The sequence below is a fragment of the Meles meles genome, chromosome 13, assembly GCF_922984935.1.
Source record: "Meles meles chromosome 13, mMelMel3.1 paternal haplotype, whole genome shotgun sequence".
In the NCBI taxonomy this organism is placed as follows: domain Eukaryota; kingdom Metazoa; phylum Chordata; class Mammalia; order Carnivora; family Mustelidae; genus Meles; species Meles meles.
The window spans coordinates 46,105,524-46,123,252 of NC_060078.1; the positions used below are offsets into that span (position 1 = coordinate 46,105,524).

General features: G+C 44.1%; 1 protein-coding gene across 7 annotated transcripts in view; it reads left to right on the forward strand.

Annotated features, from left to right (window-relative positions):
* Positions 1–12,918: 12,918 nt before the first annotated feature.
* The window catches only part of MAPK8 (mitogen-activated protein kinase 8), a 110,689-nt gene continuing 105,878 nt past the window's right edge, over positions 12,919–17,729 (forward strand). For 6 of the 7 annotated variants that reach the window (XM_046027002.1, XM_046026999.1, XM_046026997.1 and 3 more), the window contains exon 1: positions 12,919–13,042. The gene's annotated coding sequence lies outside the window, so the exon portion shown is untranslated. Of the gene's footprint in view, positions 13,043–14,361; positions 14,549–15,659; positions 15,758–17,729 lie in introns of all 7 variants that reach the window. The other variant, XM_046027000.1, reaches the window with a different exon arrangement.

Genomic DNA, 17,729 nt, shown 5'->3' on the forward strand with positions numbered 1-17,729 from the left:
TACCTGGAGAAGAGGACAAAGCCATCTTTCCAGAGCACCTGCTCCCTGATATCTGCACAAACTGGGGGCCTAACACCAAGTCAAATGAGGGGTGAAGGGTGTGATTACTGGGTGAGAAACCAAGAATACCTGCCACTTCCAAACACCAGGAATGGGACCCAAGTCAGAACAGATGCTCAATGAACACATGCTGACTGGATGATGGACTATTTGTGCCTTGATAGACTGAAACTGACCCAAACAGCACCCATGATGACGTGGTAGAGATAGGCTTTCTTCGGTGCAGTTTTACTCATCTCCCATAGCAGCCCTGTGAAGTCAATGTCTGTTCACTCCTTTTCAAAGAAGTTTGGAGCTTGAAGAGGTTGACTGAGCTAGTCAAGGGCTCCCAACCAGGATCCGGGAAGTGGATAAAGTGCTCAAACCCATGGAAAACTTTCAAAAATGGCAGAAATTGCACTCACCAACGATGAAATGATGGACAATGACTGGTCTTACAAGAACAGGACAAGGGGCACCTGGGTGGCTCATTCGTTAAGCATCTGCCTTTGGCTCAGGTCATGATCCCAGGGTCCTGGGATTGAGCCCCACATCAGGCTCCTTGCTCAGTGGGAAGCCTGCTTCTCCCTCTCCCACTACCCCTGCTTATGTTCTCTCTCTCTTGCTGTAAATAGATATAGATATAGATATAGATATAGATATAGATATAGATATAGATATAGATATAGATATCTATCTATCTATATCTATATATATATATAGAACAGGACCAGGAATCAGTTTCTTAAATGAGGGTCTACTATCTGTCAAGGATTTTGCCATATAGTGTATGATTCCATATGTACACATACTAGAAAGTAGGGAGTATTATCTCCATTTTACAGATGAGGAAACTGAGGTTCACAGAAGCCAAATGATTTGCCCAAGCCCACATAGCTACAACAGATGGTAAAGTTAGGATTTGAAATCCAGTCACACTTCAAACCCTGTATTTCTTCCATTAGAAGACTCAATGCAAAGGAAACCCTTGGAGAGGTGGAGAAGTAGTTCTCTTTTTGAAGTAGAAGAAAGGGAAACAGCTGAGTGAAAGGACACAGAAATTTTGAGGTTGTTGGGGGAGAATTTGAGAAATTTCATGTTAGATGGCCTCAATCTTTTCAGGAAACTAGCTCACAAAGTCAGTTGAAGTTCAGACTTAAAAATGGAAACAATGTGTGGTGGATACTGGGAACACTGAGATGGTGATCCATTAGAGGGGAATAGCAAAGATGATGAGCAGCAGGTGGGCCCACAGGGGTGAGAGCTGAGTGGAGGGTCAGAGAATCAGAAAGGCCAGAGGGAGGCACAGGGAGGAGAGAAGATAACTGGGACAAGGCACGGACAAGTGTCAAAGACTGGCTCAGTTTCTGACATTGCATATCCTGTCAGTGGGGGGAGGGCAGAGATTTCTAAAGACCAGACACCCAGGTTCCAAATCTGGAGCAGACAAATTTGAAGAAGACTGGCAGAAAGGGGGCTTTGGATACAAAAGAAGGAGGAGTCTGGTAAGTATCACAGAAGGGCTGTCCTAGGGCTGAGTAGTGCTGACCAGGACAGGGCTAAGCTATGTGGAATCTGTATGTGATCAGAAAGGACAGGGAAATTAGGAAGACAGGGGAGGGGAACAGAACAAACTGAGACCCGCAGACCAGACAGAAAGGTTGGGGCAGGGCCTGGGACCTCCCACTTTACTTATCTGCCCGGGGGCTTAACTTTCAACTTCCGCTAAAGCTTACCCAGTCTGGTGCAGGGAACTCTGACCATTGTGTGGGATTTGGAATGACTGACCTCAATTAGTATTGCTACTATTCACTGAGATAAAATTTGGGCATTGCTTTTCTGCAAATCATAATTGAAAAGAAGGTGCATACTTCAATAAGATATGCATGGCAAAGTTCTGCGGTCCAACTCTGTAAGTCACGAGGAGAAGGCAGAGGGAGGGTCCTCACAGCCTAAGCAGAGTGATGCACCTCAGGGTCAGACACTGAGCATGCAGACATCTTTTCCCTTTTCATGTCACCTTGTGTGGCTCTCTTTTCAGGAACAATGATCTCAATGGAATGTTCTGCTCCAGGCAGAAAAGAAGGCAAGTCTGCAGCTCAGAGACAAAGCAGGAGTGCCCTGGGGTCAGGATCCACTGAAGCCAGCTCTGCAGACAGAGGAGGAACAGACAAAGGTCCTTGGACTGCAGGGCAGGTGGAGACAAATACAGGTCAAGGTCACCAAGGTGAAGCTTGAAGATACTCCTTCAAGCTCCTGTGTCCTTTCTTCCCATGGCAACGTATTCCAGCGCTGGCAAGGTGCTAGGAAGAGACAAATAACCTCTTGCGTGCCCAACTGAGAAAGGAAGCACAAAATTCAGGAAAGGGGCTCATTCTTTGATGGTTTCTCTCCCACTGAGAAGGTGAGCTTGGCCAGGGCAGATCCTTTGTCATTGCTTCTTCTGCATCACAGGCAGACTCCATGGATTTGCTCGGTAATAAAGAGGCCAGGCACACTATGTTCCCACCACGTCTTGCCCAAAAGTTTTCCTTGATGAATGAGGCAGCCTTCATGCATAAAGGGCCCACACTGGCTTTGGCTCATACTCACTCATAATGGAAGTGCTGCTGTTGGGCCTTGAGATGGGAAGGTAGTACTTTATAACTGTGTCCTGCTGCCCCTGCTCTCAGCTGAAGTCACAGCTATGCACCCCCACTCTGTGCTCCTTCCCACTCCCTCCACAGTCCACCCATCTGGGGAAGAGAGGTCTGCCTCTCCAGGTCTTCCCCCAGGCCCTGAGGCCAGGCTTGGAAAAGCATAAGAACAATGAAGCTTCCCCATCCTTCCATCGCTCACTCATTCATCAATCCCACCACTCGGTGACCAAGGGAATTTGGATGAATTACTTTACCTCTCTGTTAAAATAGAATGATTGTGAGAATTAAATGAGCGCAGACACAGATACAAGTTAATCATCATCATTTACTGAAATCAATCCTGTGGCAGGCACACTTCACAGCCTGCAAAGGAGAATGGTAAATGAGGCCTGTGTATAAACAGCTTAGTACTGGGGAGGCCTGCAACACTGCCACTCTGTGCCTCTATAGTCTATTATCTGTAGAAAAAAATATTTTTTTTTAAATTTTATTTATTTATTCGACAGGGAGAGATCACAAGTAGATAGAGAGGCAGGCAGAGAGAGAGAGAGAGGGAAGCAGGCTCCCTGCTGAGCAGAGAGCCCGATGCGGGACTCGATCCCAGGACCCTGAGATCATGACCTGAGCCGAAGGCAGCGGCTTAACCCACTGAGCCACCCAGGTGCCCAGAAAAAAATATTTTTAAGTAAAACAGTTCTTTTAGAAATCTAGGAATTCTTTATATTCTCTTGGGTCATGAGCTCAATGTCAATATGATTTTTTCCCATGGACTGAAGCATTCATCCAAATGTTGGCAGGTGTTCATAAAGTAAGAAGGACTGGTATGCATTGTCCGGGATGTTTTTCTTTGCTCTTGTCAAGTTGCTGAAAAGAAAGGCTTTCAAAGAACAATGACAGAATAGTCCTATGTCCAACAATGCAAACTCAGCACACTGCAAGTGACCAGTGACCACGACGCCTGCTGGCCACCCCTGGAACCACAGCCAATCTCCTAGATCAGGAAAAGCCAGGGTTCTTTGTCAGGATGACCTTGAGGATCCCTGGGTGAGCAGCACTGCCTAATTAAGGCAACCATTCCTTCAAAATTAAAGAAAAAAACAACACATTCCTTGGGAGGCAGCAGTGGCAAGGACTAGAGCCAGCCCTGAGTTTTCAAACTTCAGACACTGCAGGTGAGGACCTTGATGACATTAGGCAAATGACCTAGCCTCTCTAAACTGATTTCCTTATCTGAACAAAAGTCTTGATACTACTTCTCATAGAGTCATATGAGGATGATATGAAATTCTGGACTTCAATTCACCTCCAAGGGGAACTTTGACCTTGTGCCAGATCATCTTCTCCAAGCACAAGGTCAAGATCCAGGGGCACAGTGTGAGTGGTTCCAAGACAATTAAGGTATGCATCATTGGTACCAACATACCCAAACTGGGACAAATACCTTTCTCAGAGGCTGTATACTTCCATAGGCCTGCTAACTTTATTCCAATGTTCTGTTTCTGATCCATGCTCCTAAGATCCAAAGGATTCCAAGCCTGGAAGAAGGGAGAGCAGTACATCCTAGAAACATTGGACAGGTATGGAAGACTGACCACCTCTAGCTGCTGAAGCCTAGTTCAGTCCACCAGCAGGAAGACAGAAGTGACTAGCTCAGCCACTCATCCAAATTATCTCTCACTCCACTTTCCTGGGATACCTTTCTCATGCTTTCTCCATCTCTTGACTCTGTAACAAGCCTGGAGAAGAGAGAGGTTAGCTAACCCCAAAGCTGAGTACTTAGCATGAAAGTCCTCTATTCAGAACCATGACATTAGAAGCTGGACTGTGGGTAGCTTCTGTCCTTGTGTTCAGGCTGAAGAGTTCCTATTTGTGAAGATGCCCAAGGGAGAGACTTTGGAGACCCATGGGAAGATGTCGCCTCCTGGAGTCTCAGCATGGCCCTCATGTAACTCCCCTCCCCTGTCCTGGGTCGTGGCCACCACTGCTGGCTTCTATTACTGCTACTGCTGATAAATGCAATCATTCAAACCTGGGTACATTTGAAAGTCTGGGAAACGCTATTAATCATTACACAGATGCAAAAGATATAATGTGGGTCCATCCTAGACAAGCTGGGACATCTGGTCAAACTACCTGCCAAACACAAAAGGCTCACAGTTTCTCTATCACTCAGTTTGAGAGATCTGTACTTCTGCTTCAGACCAAGAATTTCATAGTTATAAACATGCCTAGGGGCTGCTCCACATTGAAAACTTAAACTGCATAGCTCAACCAAGTCCTATCTACCTCCCTCTTGCACTCCCTTATATGCATTGACAACCATTCTCAGCCCTACAGAACAGAAGCCCCTTGTTCCTTGTGTGAATTTGGCCCCAATCTATGTGTCCTCTACAGACCTCACTGATCCCCCTGCTCAGCATGGGTTCCAGGGTCCTTATTTGGACCTCCTTGCCCTTCCTCTTTCCATTCAACAAGCCCAGGACCACCACCACCCCCCACCAGCTGCGGGATACACCTCTTCAAGGACTGTCTCTGTTTCTCCACCCAGGGTAACAAGGATTCTAGAGAAATGTCTACAGTTATGTCATTTGAATCCCTGGCTTTTGATCCCTATTGAGTACTATTCAAAACTCCTTGACTTCATGGTTTACTCAGTACTCTCAAGCATCTTCTCTCTGATCTATAAGCTGTAGGACCTGTTGGAGTAGGAGGAAATCTGGCATGTTGGCTAGGCTTTTGGGGGAATTTCTTTTCCGTGTGTTTGTGTGGCTTTGTTTTGTTTTTATGATTACTATCTCTGCCCCTGAGGCCAGCTCTTTGTATTTGGTTGCCTCTTTCAGTCCTGTCTGATCTCCCTCCTGGGGCTGTTGACCTCTGAAACAATGGGAAAATTCTGCCTTCTGAAGTCCCAACCTGCTGTGAGGGCAAACTGAACCGAGGACTTGAATCTGATGTCCTTTTGTGTGATTCTGTCTTCTCCAAGTGCATGAGTATGTGCCCTCACAAGATAATCCAAACAGCAGGGTCCCTGTCTCTACATAGACATTCCTTCACGTGGTAGACCTTGCTTGATTGCTTGGTGGTAGAGAACCACATGCCAAGGTCATACCTTTGAGAAGAAGGTATTAGTGACATCCCATTTTTCCTGCTGATTCCGAGGGAAGTCCTGCTCTCTGCTTGGCATAGGTTGACTGTTACCAACCACACCTTGACTCTACAAGGAAATAGAATACTGTGGGTAGTGTTGGGGGCTGGTGAGTAAGCTGAGGTCTGGGTTTGATACTTTATCCAGTCATCATGACTTGGCATCCCCAGAGATAAATTTCTCCACTATTTACCTTGGACTGCTCATCCCTCAAGCAACAGTCAGAGCATAGACTGCCTCAGATTCAGGAGAAATGTTTGCTTTCTCCTTTATGTAGCTGGTGTTCATTTCAAACCTCATACCTTAAAGGGTTACGGCCCTGGCCCCTGCCTTTTCTCCAGTATAGAATCTCCCCTCTCCTCTGCCTTCTTAGTCCCACAGCAAGCTCAGAGCTGGCCAGCCTGACACAGCTATGTCTACTCACAGCTGAGAGTTAATCCTGCTGGTTTTGACATGAGGAGCCCTGGAACCTACCCTCAGATGCAAAATGGCAAAATTCCACTAGCTTAGAAGAAATTCTAGGCCAAATAATTGTAAATAAAGAAGAGCACCTTTGTCCAGAGGTCTGGTGGAAAGCCTTCTTCCTAAATACATGCTTATTTAAAATAACAAGGATTTTATTAGTTATAGGTCTTCAACAATATATTCTTTTCCTCTTATTCATTTCCCTTTCTCTCTTTCTCCAGGGAATAAGTACTCAGTATCTTCAATATCTGGATGTGGATGGAAAGAGGAAAATATAGCAGAGGTACATCTAAGTTGTGGGAGGTGGGCGGCAGAACATTCGAAAAAAAGAGCCAAAAATGAAAGTAAAGATTAAGAGAAAAATTGAAACACAAGCTAATGGAGAGGGCAGGTTGTCCTGAGATTTTTAAAAAATATTTTTATTTATTTATTTGACAGAGAAAGAGTACAAGCAGGGGGAGCAACAGGCAAAGGGAGAAACAGGCTCCCCTCTGAGCCCTGGACCCAGGATCCTGGGACCATGACCTGAGCTAAAGCAGAGGCCCAACTAACTGAGCCACCCAGGTACCCCTGCTCTGAGATTTTAAAGAACAGAAAATACATTAAATTAAAGCACTCGCTCTCAATCTTGACTGCATATCAAAATTACTGAGAAGTGAGTTGGGGGAAATTGGAGGGAGAAACTAACCATGAGAGACTGTGGACTCTGAGAAACAAACTGAGGGTTTTGGAGGGGAAAGGGGTGAAAGGTTGGGTGAGCCTGGTGGTGGAGGGCACAGATTGCAGGGAGCACTGGGTGTGGTGCATAAACAATGAATTCTGGAACACTGGAGAGAAATTTTTAAAAAAATTAAAATTAAAAAAAATTAACTGAGGGGTTTTGAAAAACTACAAAAACCTGCTAGATCTTTGAAGAAGAATCTCCAGAAATGGAGCCTAGGCACGGGTAGTTTTGAAATTTCTCAAGGTGATCTGAATGAACTGACTGACTTGAGAGCAAGTGTCCTAGAGCAATGGTTCTCAAACTTGAGTGGGCACCAGAAATACTTGGAAGGCCCATTAAAACACAGATGGGCCCTCCCTTAAGGCTTCTAATTCAGCTTGTCTTGAGTCTGAGAATCTGCATTTCTAATGAGCCTCTAGGTAATGCTGATATTGCTGTCTGGGGACCACAGTTTGAGAATCAGCATCTTAGAGGAGTAAAGGCACACCATTTTTTCTATAAGAACGTGTGCGTATGCTCAGTCTAGAGGCTGGGATAGCTGCGTTGTCTCTTGTGTGCACCATAAACCATGTATGCCTATGGGAGTGAAGGGAAAGGGGAAGCCCAAGTGAAGAAGGGGGACTCTTATAAGTTCAAGTCAGAGAACTGACCATTTTCTTTTCTTTTTTTTTCTTTTTTTTAAGATTTTATTTATTTATTTGACAGAGAGAAATCACAAGAGAGGCAGGCAGAGAGAGAGGAAGGGAAGCAGGCTCTCCGCTGAGCAGAGAGCCCGATGTGGGACTTGATTCCAGGACCCTGAGATCATGACCTGAGCTGAAGGCAGCGGCTTAACCCACTGAGGCACCCAGGCGCCCAACCATTTTCTATCTCCACTGGGTTTTGTTCAAGTTGTGACAGAGGAGCTCTGTTCATTTGGGTCCTATCTTACCCCTGAGGAAATAAGCCATAGTTCTCAAAGTTGAAGATACCAATTTGCCAGCAGAACATTCATCTTTCCTCTCCTCATACATCCAGGGCCTGAACTGCCGCCTCTGGAGCCAGCAGGCTCTATCTTCAAAGAGCCTCAAAGAGCATCCCAGAGCCCAGGGTGACTGACCAAGGTGCTAAACCTCTTCCTCTTACAGAGGGAGTAGATGTGACTGGGGGCATGATTAGAAAACCAGACTGCCTGGGTAGCTCGGTTGTTTGAGTGTTAGACCCTTGATTTGGGCTTAGGTCATGGTCTTAGGGTTTGGGACTGATCCCTGCCTTGGCAGAGGGAGAGGTCCATGCTCAGTTGGGAGTCTGCTTGGATTTGCTCTCTCTCCCTCTGCCCCTCTCCCAGTGCACTCGGGTGTGTGCTCAGTGAGAGCTAAGAACCGGCTGTCCCTAAGACAACGCCCCTGTGACAAAAGTCAAAAAGCCTGAATTCCTTAGCTCTTCCTCATTTTCTAAGTTACTTCCCAATAGGTTAACAAGGGAGCATTAGAGGTTAACAAAGAACAATGTCATGAGAAGGAAACAGGCCCAGAGTCACATCTGGGTACAAAAAGCATTCTGAATTTGCAGAATATCAGAGAAGATGACATTCAATCATAAGTAGTGAAATGCTTTCTGAAATTACACAGATGAACATCTATATAAACACACAGGATATCCTTTGCAGATACAGATAATTGGAAGCTGACCCTGGTAGGCTGATGCTAACTTAGAAGGGCTCCCTACTGAAGGAAAGATAGACTGTTAATTGCATCATAGAAATGGACATGAAACTCACAGGAACTCTGCTCTGGCCCACACCTCTTACTCCATAACCTCTCTGATTGTATGGTCTCTTGTTTCCTGGAGTTCTAGTGAGGAGCAGGAGGTGCCTGCCAATACTTCTATCTGTATGTCTAGTTATGACCCTGCTCTCCCAGTAAACTCACGCTCCTGCTTATGTCTTCTAGGAGTCTCCCTACCAGATGTAAAATGTTTGTCTTTCTTCACTGCCTGACCCATCAATATTCACCGCCTTCCTTTTTCCATCTCCCATCACTCCTCAGCACATTCTAACCCACTCCCGGTTCTAAGTACTCTGGGATTTCAAGTCTCCTCTTATACTGATACTAATAAGCACTCCTTTCTTCTTGAATCCCTTTTTCCTTCTACCTCCCTGACAGCTCCTTTCCAGACTTGTCTTCCTCGTGGTCATTCAGTGCTGAATTTCTTCAGGCCTGGCTCCTGACCCTCTTTCCTTGCTTCCTGCCCCCTGTACCATGGGCCTGGGCTAACTCTTCCATACCCGAGTCTTCAAGTTATCACTCTTGGTCAATGATTCATCTCTTCCCCCCGCCCCCGGGTTTATTGAGAAGTAATTGATATACATCACTGTATAAGTTTCACGCATACAGTATATGATTTGGTTTACGTATATTGTGAAATTATTGCCATGATATGTTCAGCGGACATCCATTTTCTCATACAGGTGCAATGAAAAGAAAAGAAGGAAAAATTTTTTTCCTTGTGATGAGAACTCTTTGGATTTACTCTCTCAGTAGCTTTCCCATATATCCTACATCAATGTTAGCTCTAGACATCATATTGTACATGATATACCTAGTACTTATCTCCAACTGGAAATTTATATGTTTTGAACTTCACCAATTCCCCACCAACCACAAATTTCATCTCTTTTTCTATGTGTTTGGTTTTGCTGTTGTTGTTGATTTTAGATTCCACATATAGGTGAGATCATATAATATTTGTCTTTCTCTCTCTCGTTGATTTCACTTAGCATTTGCCTTTGAGGTCCATCCATGTTGTTGCAAATAACAGGATTCCTCCTTTCTTATGATTGAATAATATTTTGTTGTACATATTCATACCACAACTTCCTTATCCATTCATTTGTCAGTGGATACTTAGGTTGTTTCCATGTCTTGGCTATTGTAAATAGTGAACACAGGAGTACAGATATCTTTTCATGTTACTGTTTTTTTCTTTTTTAGATTTTTTAAAAAATTTATTTGACACAGAGAGATCACGAGTAGGCAGAGAGGCAGGTGGGGGTGGGGGAGCAGGCTCCCCACGGAGCAGAGAGCCCAATGCGGGGCTCGATTTCAGGACCCTGGGATCATGACCTGAGCTGAAGGCAGAGGCTTTAACCCACTGAGCCACACAGGCGCCCCTCAAGTTACTGTTTTATTTATTTTTCTTGCCTGATTGCTCTCATAGGACTTCTAGTACTATGTTGAATAAGAATAGTGAGAGTGAATACCCTTGTCTTATTCCTGATCCTAGAGGAAGAGCTTTCAGTCTAACCATTGAGTATCATGTTAGCTGTGAGCTTGTCATATATGGACTGTATTGTACTGAGATATGTTCTTTCTATGCTTAATTTTTAAAGAATTTTTATCATGAATGTATATTGAATGTTCAACATTTCTCTCATCTCTCTGAGCCCTGGTCTGTATATCCAGCTACAACATGGTATCTCTTTTGGGCAGATCAAAATCCTTCAAACTACCTGCTCTCATAGTCTTTCCATTCAAACTTCATTTTCTGCTAGGATGGCCATCTCAGTGAACCAGCACCAATATCTACCTTTGGCCACAAGCCAGAAACCTATAAGTTTTCCTTGTAGACTCCTTTTCCTTCATTACACACCTAACTCATCATCAAAATCTGTGCTTTGGATCTCCTAAATGGTCCTCAGATCCTTCCTCTAACTTGTTTCCATTACCATCACCCTAGACCAAGCTTCTATCATCTAATATCTAGACTACTGCTATATCTACCTGGCCTCCTTTCTAAATAAGGGATCTTTTTAAGATGCCATTCTGACCATGCCACCCCTTTTGTTGAAGCATGTCAGGTTTCCCCATTGAACTTAGGATAAAGACATGGGTAGTATGATTGCAATATGTCAGTTGTCTTCCCAACTTCATCTCATAGCTCCCCCTTGTTCTTCCAGCAGTGCTGACCTTTCCTCAATTTCTCCAATTCACTCTGCTCCCTCTCATCACAGGACCCTTGCACACCAAGTTACCACCATCTGAAACATTTTCTGCCTGGTTAAATCTATTCTTAGCTTAAGAGGCAGTTCTTCCAGGAAGACTTCCTAGCCTTATTAACTTTATCAGTAAGTTTCATAATATTTTGTTTCCATATCAGTTTGCATTATAATGCAGTAATCATTTTGCATTTCTTTACCATTATTAATTCCACATTATGTTGATTACATCTGTAAGCTTAATTACAGATGTAATTACCAGGGCTAGCACAGTGCCTGGCACAGAGTGGGCATGAAATAGATAGTTATTGGAGAAATAAAGGAAGGAAGGAAATAAAGAAGCCTGAGAAGGAGCAAGGAAATGGGGAGAGAATGTATAAATGATTGCTATATATATATTTCATTTCAGAATCACTGGGAACAGGCCAGCTCAACAGGACATGGGGAGATAGTGTACCTGAATTTACTCATTTATTCAACAAATATTTATGTATTCATTATTAAAGTAATGTACTTTTTTCTGATTATGAACATAATTGTTTCATTTGGATACCATGGGAAAAAAATTCCCAGATATAGAAGAGAACCAATTCGCCTTTCATTCCAGAGTCCAACGATGAAGTACTGTTAAAATAATTTGGCAAATTTCTTTTCAGTTTTTTTTCCATGTATACATAATATGTAGATAGACCTGCTTCTTTCTCTTAATGATATACTGTCAGCATTTTCGTGTATTGTTAAGAATTCCTTGGGGCACCTGGGTGGCTCAGTGGATTAAGCCTCTGCCTTCCGCTCAGGTCATGATCTCAGAGTCCTGGGATGGAGACCCGCATTGGGCTCTCTGCTCAGCTGTGAGCCTGCTCCCCCACCCCCACCCCCGCCTGCATCTCTGCCTACTTGTGATCTCTCTGTCAAATAAATAAATAAAATCTTTAAAAAAAATAAAGAATTCCTTGAACACAAGACATTTAAATTGCTAAGACATATTCTATTGCATGGATGTATGTAATTAAGACACCCATTGTTGGATATTTAAGGGCTCGCCAATTTGTCACTTCTATAATAAATACATGCTTTGTGGGGCTCAGAGATAAATAAGGTCCTGGGTGGCTCAGTGGGTTAAAGCCTCTGCCTTTCGCTCAGGTCATGATCCCAGGGTCCTGGGATCGAGCCCCGCATCGGGCTCTCTGCTTGGCAGGGAGCCTGCTTCCTCCTCTCTCTCTCTCTCTCCCTACTTGTGATCTCTATCTGTCAAATAAATAAATAAAATCTTTAAAAAAAAAAAATTTAAATAAGGTAATACATTCAATCTGGCACGAGGTGGATTTTGGGAAAAGAGGAGACGGCTTTCCCCAAGTGGCTGAAAAGAAAAAAATTACTTGCTGTAGGTTGCTGGGCTGTGGACAGGTATCCTCAGAATGTAATGTGCTGTCGGTCAAGGTAAGGAGCATTTTGTCTCTCCCGTGTGTGCTCAGACCCAGGTGCCTGCTCCCCCGGAGAGAGGGGGTGGGGAGGGTCTGGCCTAAGAGCACCTCACTTTCAAACCCTGAGGCGAGGAGCCCCTGAGGCTTTGGCTCCGGCTAGTGGAATGCCCCTGGGCAGAAGCTTGGAGTTCTGGCCACACGCCGCCACGTGCCTGGAGCAGGGCCCCGCCCCGCCCCGCCCCGCCCCGCCCGGCTCCCTGACACGCCCCTCATTCTTGGCTATCAGAAACTCTCCCAGCAGCTCCGCCTCCAGGCGACCTCCGCCAGTCCTCCCGGCCGCTAGAGTAGCCCCGCCCCCGGGCTGCGGGCCCCGCCCCCGCAATCCGGGCCCCGGGGCTGCCCCGCCCCGCGGACCATTTCCGAGGCGCGGGGGCGGGGCCCTGCGCGATGACGTGGGCGGGCGTGCGTGGTGACGGCCCGCGTCCCTGTTACTCAGCGGAGCGGCGGAGGCCGGACGACGCGGCCAGGAGCGGGGATCTGTGAGCAGCCCTGGGTAACGGCCGTGGCGACCGCCCGGACGGCGCCAGTCCCGCCGGCGGGCTTTCCTGTCGCCGTTCTCTGCGTTGTGTGGTGAGTGCGGCGGGCGTCGTGGGGCCGGGGCGGCCGGCGGCCCCGCCGTGTTTATGTTATTGTGCCGCCGCCACCACCGCCGCCGCCGCCTTCTCCTCCGCCGTGACCCCCTCCCGGGAGTGGGGGCGGGAGCGCGCGGCGGCGGGGGGCGCGCGGCGGCGGCGGCGGGGGCGGCGCGGGAACAATAGCGGCCCGCGAGGCGGGGGCCGGTCAGGGGGCGAGGGACTGAGGGACCCTGGTGCTCCCCGTCCGTCAGCCCCCGGCCCGCCGCCCAGCTCCACCCGTCAGTCCTCGCGCGCCCTTCTCACGGGGGTCTCGTATCCTCGTCGAGAGGGGAAAATGGAGCGGAGGGTGGGTGGCAAGTTCTGAAACACTTCGGGGAAGGTCCGGACGGAGGCGCCTGAGCAGCCCGCCGCGCCCTGGCTGCCTCTCCCGGCAATGGGGAGCCGAGAGCGTTCCTCCGGTCGCCGGGTCCCGACGCCGAGTGGCGTCCACGGGGTCTGTGTTTTGTTTCTCCGTGGTTTCTTTGTGCTAAGGTTCTGGGCGAACGCAGGCAGCGGCGCCGAAAAAGACTGGAGTGGCCTTCAGCTCTGGGCTGCGAGGGGGAGCCTGGGCCCTCGACTTGGCGCGGAAGGTGTCCATCAAGCTGTGAGCGAGCTTTAGTGGTCATCGGGCTTTTCTCTTGAGGGTCACTCGGTGGTGACCTTTTGACTTTTTCACCCCACCCTCTCCTCTCTTTGTCTTGCACTTGTGTTCCCAATCCTTAGATGGTAGAACCAAGTCCATGTTAGAGTATTGTGATGAACGCTTTTCATTTTAATTTCTGAGAGTTCGCCATCAGATGTTTACTGTGAACTTAATGACATGTTGACTGCATGGTATCAATGTTCAGTGGTTACTATTTTTACCTCTGAAATTCAGTAGTCTTTTCAATAAAATTCTGGTCTGTCAGTCCATTGTGTTTTGAGATAAGCATCCAGCAAATATCTTTGGCAATTAGAACATCTGTTTATTTCATTCATTCATTCAGCAACTGTTCAGTACTGTATTTAGATGGAGAGTTTGAAGGTAAAGAGAAGTATCTTTTAATAGAAGAGGATGCTTTGACGAAACTATAATAGATGTCCCTTTAAATGAGACAATTATGTAAGTGGTGGGTGTTAAAAAAAGGTATAGTTGTGCTCTGGGTCATTTTACTGTTTTGTTTTCGTTTTAGTACGATCTGGAACTTACAGTGTATTGGGAAGTAGAATTAGGAGATTGGTCTAAAGGTACAATGGCTTTCTTTATTTACAAATTTAACTTTTAAGTTTTAACAGCCTTACAGTCTTACAGTTATTGGTAATGTTTATCTCAGATTACCCTGCTGTGGGTTAAACGTAGGTGGTCATATGCTGTCGGTGAACATGTTTAGTGCTGTGCCTGACAAAAGCAAGCAATCAAAGTGGGACTTCCTTGAGGACAGGCCCGTCTTGCATCTGTCTCCGACACCTAGCCTGAAATAGAGTAAGTGTTCAAAAAGTCAGATTGATGAAAAGCTCTTTACAGTTAATGATATTTAAAATCCAGACTAAAATCCAGTCTTTGCAGTTCTCTGTAAAGCCTCTTGCAGACTGTCACTTTCAGATGTCTAAATGATTGGTTTATATGTATTATCTGGTACCACAGTAGGGGCTCTTGAATATTTTATTTATTTATTTATTTTTAAAGATTTTATTTATTCGAGAGAAACAGCTTATAAGTGGGGGGCAGGGAGGAGCAGAGGGAGAGGGAGAAGCAGGCTCTGCACTGAACAGGGAGCCTGACAGATCTATGATCATGATCTGAGCAGAAGGCAGACGCTTAACTGAGCCACCGAGGCACCCCTGAATATTTTTTTATCTTTTTTTCCCATTACTTCTAATTCGGTCTTACAACAAAACCTTGTCTAAAAGTCTGTGTATCACACACAGGTGTGATGTTACTACAATAGGGGTCTAAAATGACTGAGTTTGTGTTTTTGTGAATATTGCTTGAAAAGTTTCTGATGACATTTATAAGTGGAAAAGCTAGACTGTAGGAAATAAGCTACATAAAAAGTTTTATTAGAGATGTTTAATTTCTAATTGCATTTTTAGAAATGTTTAATTTAAAATTCTACCTTGGTGAAGCATTTGGGCCTAACTTAATTTAATATTCTACTATTGGTGAAGCGTATGTGCCTAAAAACCCAAATAATACTTATTTATCCAAGTTCTATCTTTTTTCCACTCATTACTTAATAAATATCAGCATTTGTTTTGGATACGAGAGAATTTGAGGTGAACTCATTATTGCCTGATGTAGAATACAAGTAAAAGGAAATGATACTTCAGACTTTTAGTACTTTACCAAGTTACAGTATGTCAAATTTCAGGAAGGGTTACTAATACAAATCCTTTGGCAGTAGCTCAGTGTCAGGCTACATGTTAAACCAGTTTTTTGTTTTGTTTTGTTTTTGAATTTCTTTTGGTTTTAAAAAAAACAGCTTTATTGAGATATAATTCACATATCATAAAATTTACCCTTCTAGAGTGTGCATCAGTGGTTTTTAATATATTCACAAAGTTCTACATTGATCGTTACTATCTAATTCCAGAACATTTTCATCACCCAAGAAAAACTCTACCCATGAACAGTTATTCCCCTTTCCACTCTAAATTATGTTTAAAAGAAGAGATAGCACTGATTCTTTCGGTGAGTATATTCCATTAACAAGTTTAAAATTGCTGTCTTTTTGTCCTGGCAGAGTGGGAAACTATATCCCTGTACTCCTTTAGGTCCTCAGAGAAAGGCCACTTGGAGAGGAAATTAATTTAATAATAAATTCTACCCAAATTGATGAGGTTAGAATCTTAACTCAGTGCCTAATGTTATGGAAATGACCTTGTGAAGATACTCAGTGCTCAGTGAAGCAACTTGAAATAATTTAAGTGACCAGTCAGTCACAAATTATCCTAGAGACAGTCGAGGAAGTTATTGAATAAAAAAAGTCTGATTCAAGTTAGTCTGCTTTGTCTGTGAATTGAGTTTGGACGTACTCAAATCATCTAGATAGTTCAGCCACTGTGTGGCACATGTAGAAGTATGAAATAATATGTGACATTAAGATGTCAGTTCTGTAGAGGTCTCTGGTCAAATCAGTGGTATGGCGAATAAGTCTTTTGGATTCATGTAGTGCAAGGAAGTCATTATAGCCACATAGTTCTAGATATGAATCATTTGCCTATTTCAAAGGTGTGATGCTTATTGTCTTAGTCATGAGCTCTTTACATGAATATTTAGAAAATTAGTTTTCTTACTCTAATGCAGATTAACTTGAACTTTGATTTCAGAAATGAGTTCTGAGTCAACAGACTTTATTACCTAAAAAGAGACAGGAGTACTGAAAGAAGAGCTGTCCTATCAGGGCAATAGGTGAAACTAGACCTGTCCAGTAATCAGACCTAGGTTCACTTTTCAGTTCTGTCTTCTAGACTTTGTCATCAGCAAGTTCCTGAGCCATAGAAAAGTTGCTTAACCTTTTTGAATTTAGAACTGTAAGCTGAGGCTGTTGGAACTATTTTTTATAGAAATGTTGTTCTTGGGATAGGTTTTTCTTCAGAAAACATACTGGGACAAAAAGTTTTTGGGTGATAATCAGAATCCTCTGTCAAGAACAGCAATGAAACTTAGACTTTTGTAATTTTCAGAAGCAGAAAAAATTAAGTATTTTCTGTAATCCATTCTTATAAGACAAATGAAAATTTCACTGTAAGCTTGACTTTTTTGAATGATAGATTTTATTCATTCCATAGCACCATGCTTTACTAATGAGACTCTTTACTCTCAGAGAGTTGGTGGAAGATGTGAAAATGAAGAGTTGCCTTAAGAAGCTTCTGATCAAGGATTGGAATAAAGGCATATCTAAACAGTGAATTTATATTCTTTTAAAAGATTTATGAGAGGGCTTCCCCCAAACAAACAAAAGCCTGCCCCCAAATATCTGGGCAGGCTAAATTTCATTGAAATCCATTTTTTAAATTACATGTGACTATGTATGTATATAAGATCTTTTAGAACACTTAACTGCCATTCTTCTTCAGGGTGGTGGGTTATATCAGAGATACAGCTAATACAGGACACGTATATGTCTGTCTCCTGTTACCCTTTGGAAGTATGTCAGTTTTGGTTAAAATCTGCCAGTCCTTTAGGAAGTTAAGGAGCCCAAACATAATAGTGGTTGTTACTGTAAGTTTTAAGGTCAGCTCTGAGTTCAAATTCATGATCCAAATCTAACTAACTGTATGGCCAGGTTGGTTAGTTTAGGTTATATACTGTCTTTGGGCCTGTTTTATTATTTGTCAAATGAGAATAATAATAGCACATAATCTCATAGGACTGTAAGGTTTAAGTAAGGCATTGCATGTAAAGTGCTTGGCACTAATACAGTATGTGGACCACAAGATGTAAGTATTCAGGAAATTTTAGCTGTTATTATCACTTATTATTTTTAACTTGGAACAATTGGAAAATGCCAGGTAAATTAAAAATAAATTTCATGTATACATCTGAGTTCTCCAGAAAATGCCAGTTGTTTCCCTCTGCACTATGGGGGTTTATTTAAAATTGGATTGTCTCCTCTAATTTGAATTGACTGGAATGATTTAACATTTGGACCAGTAATCCT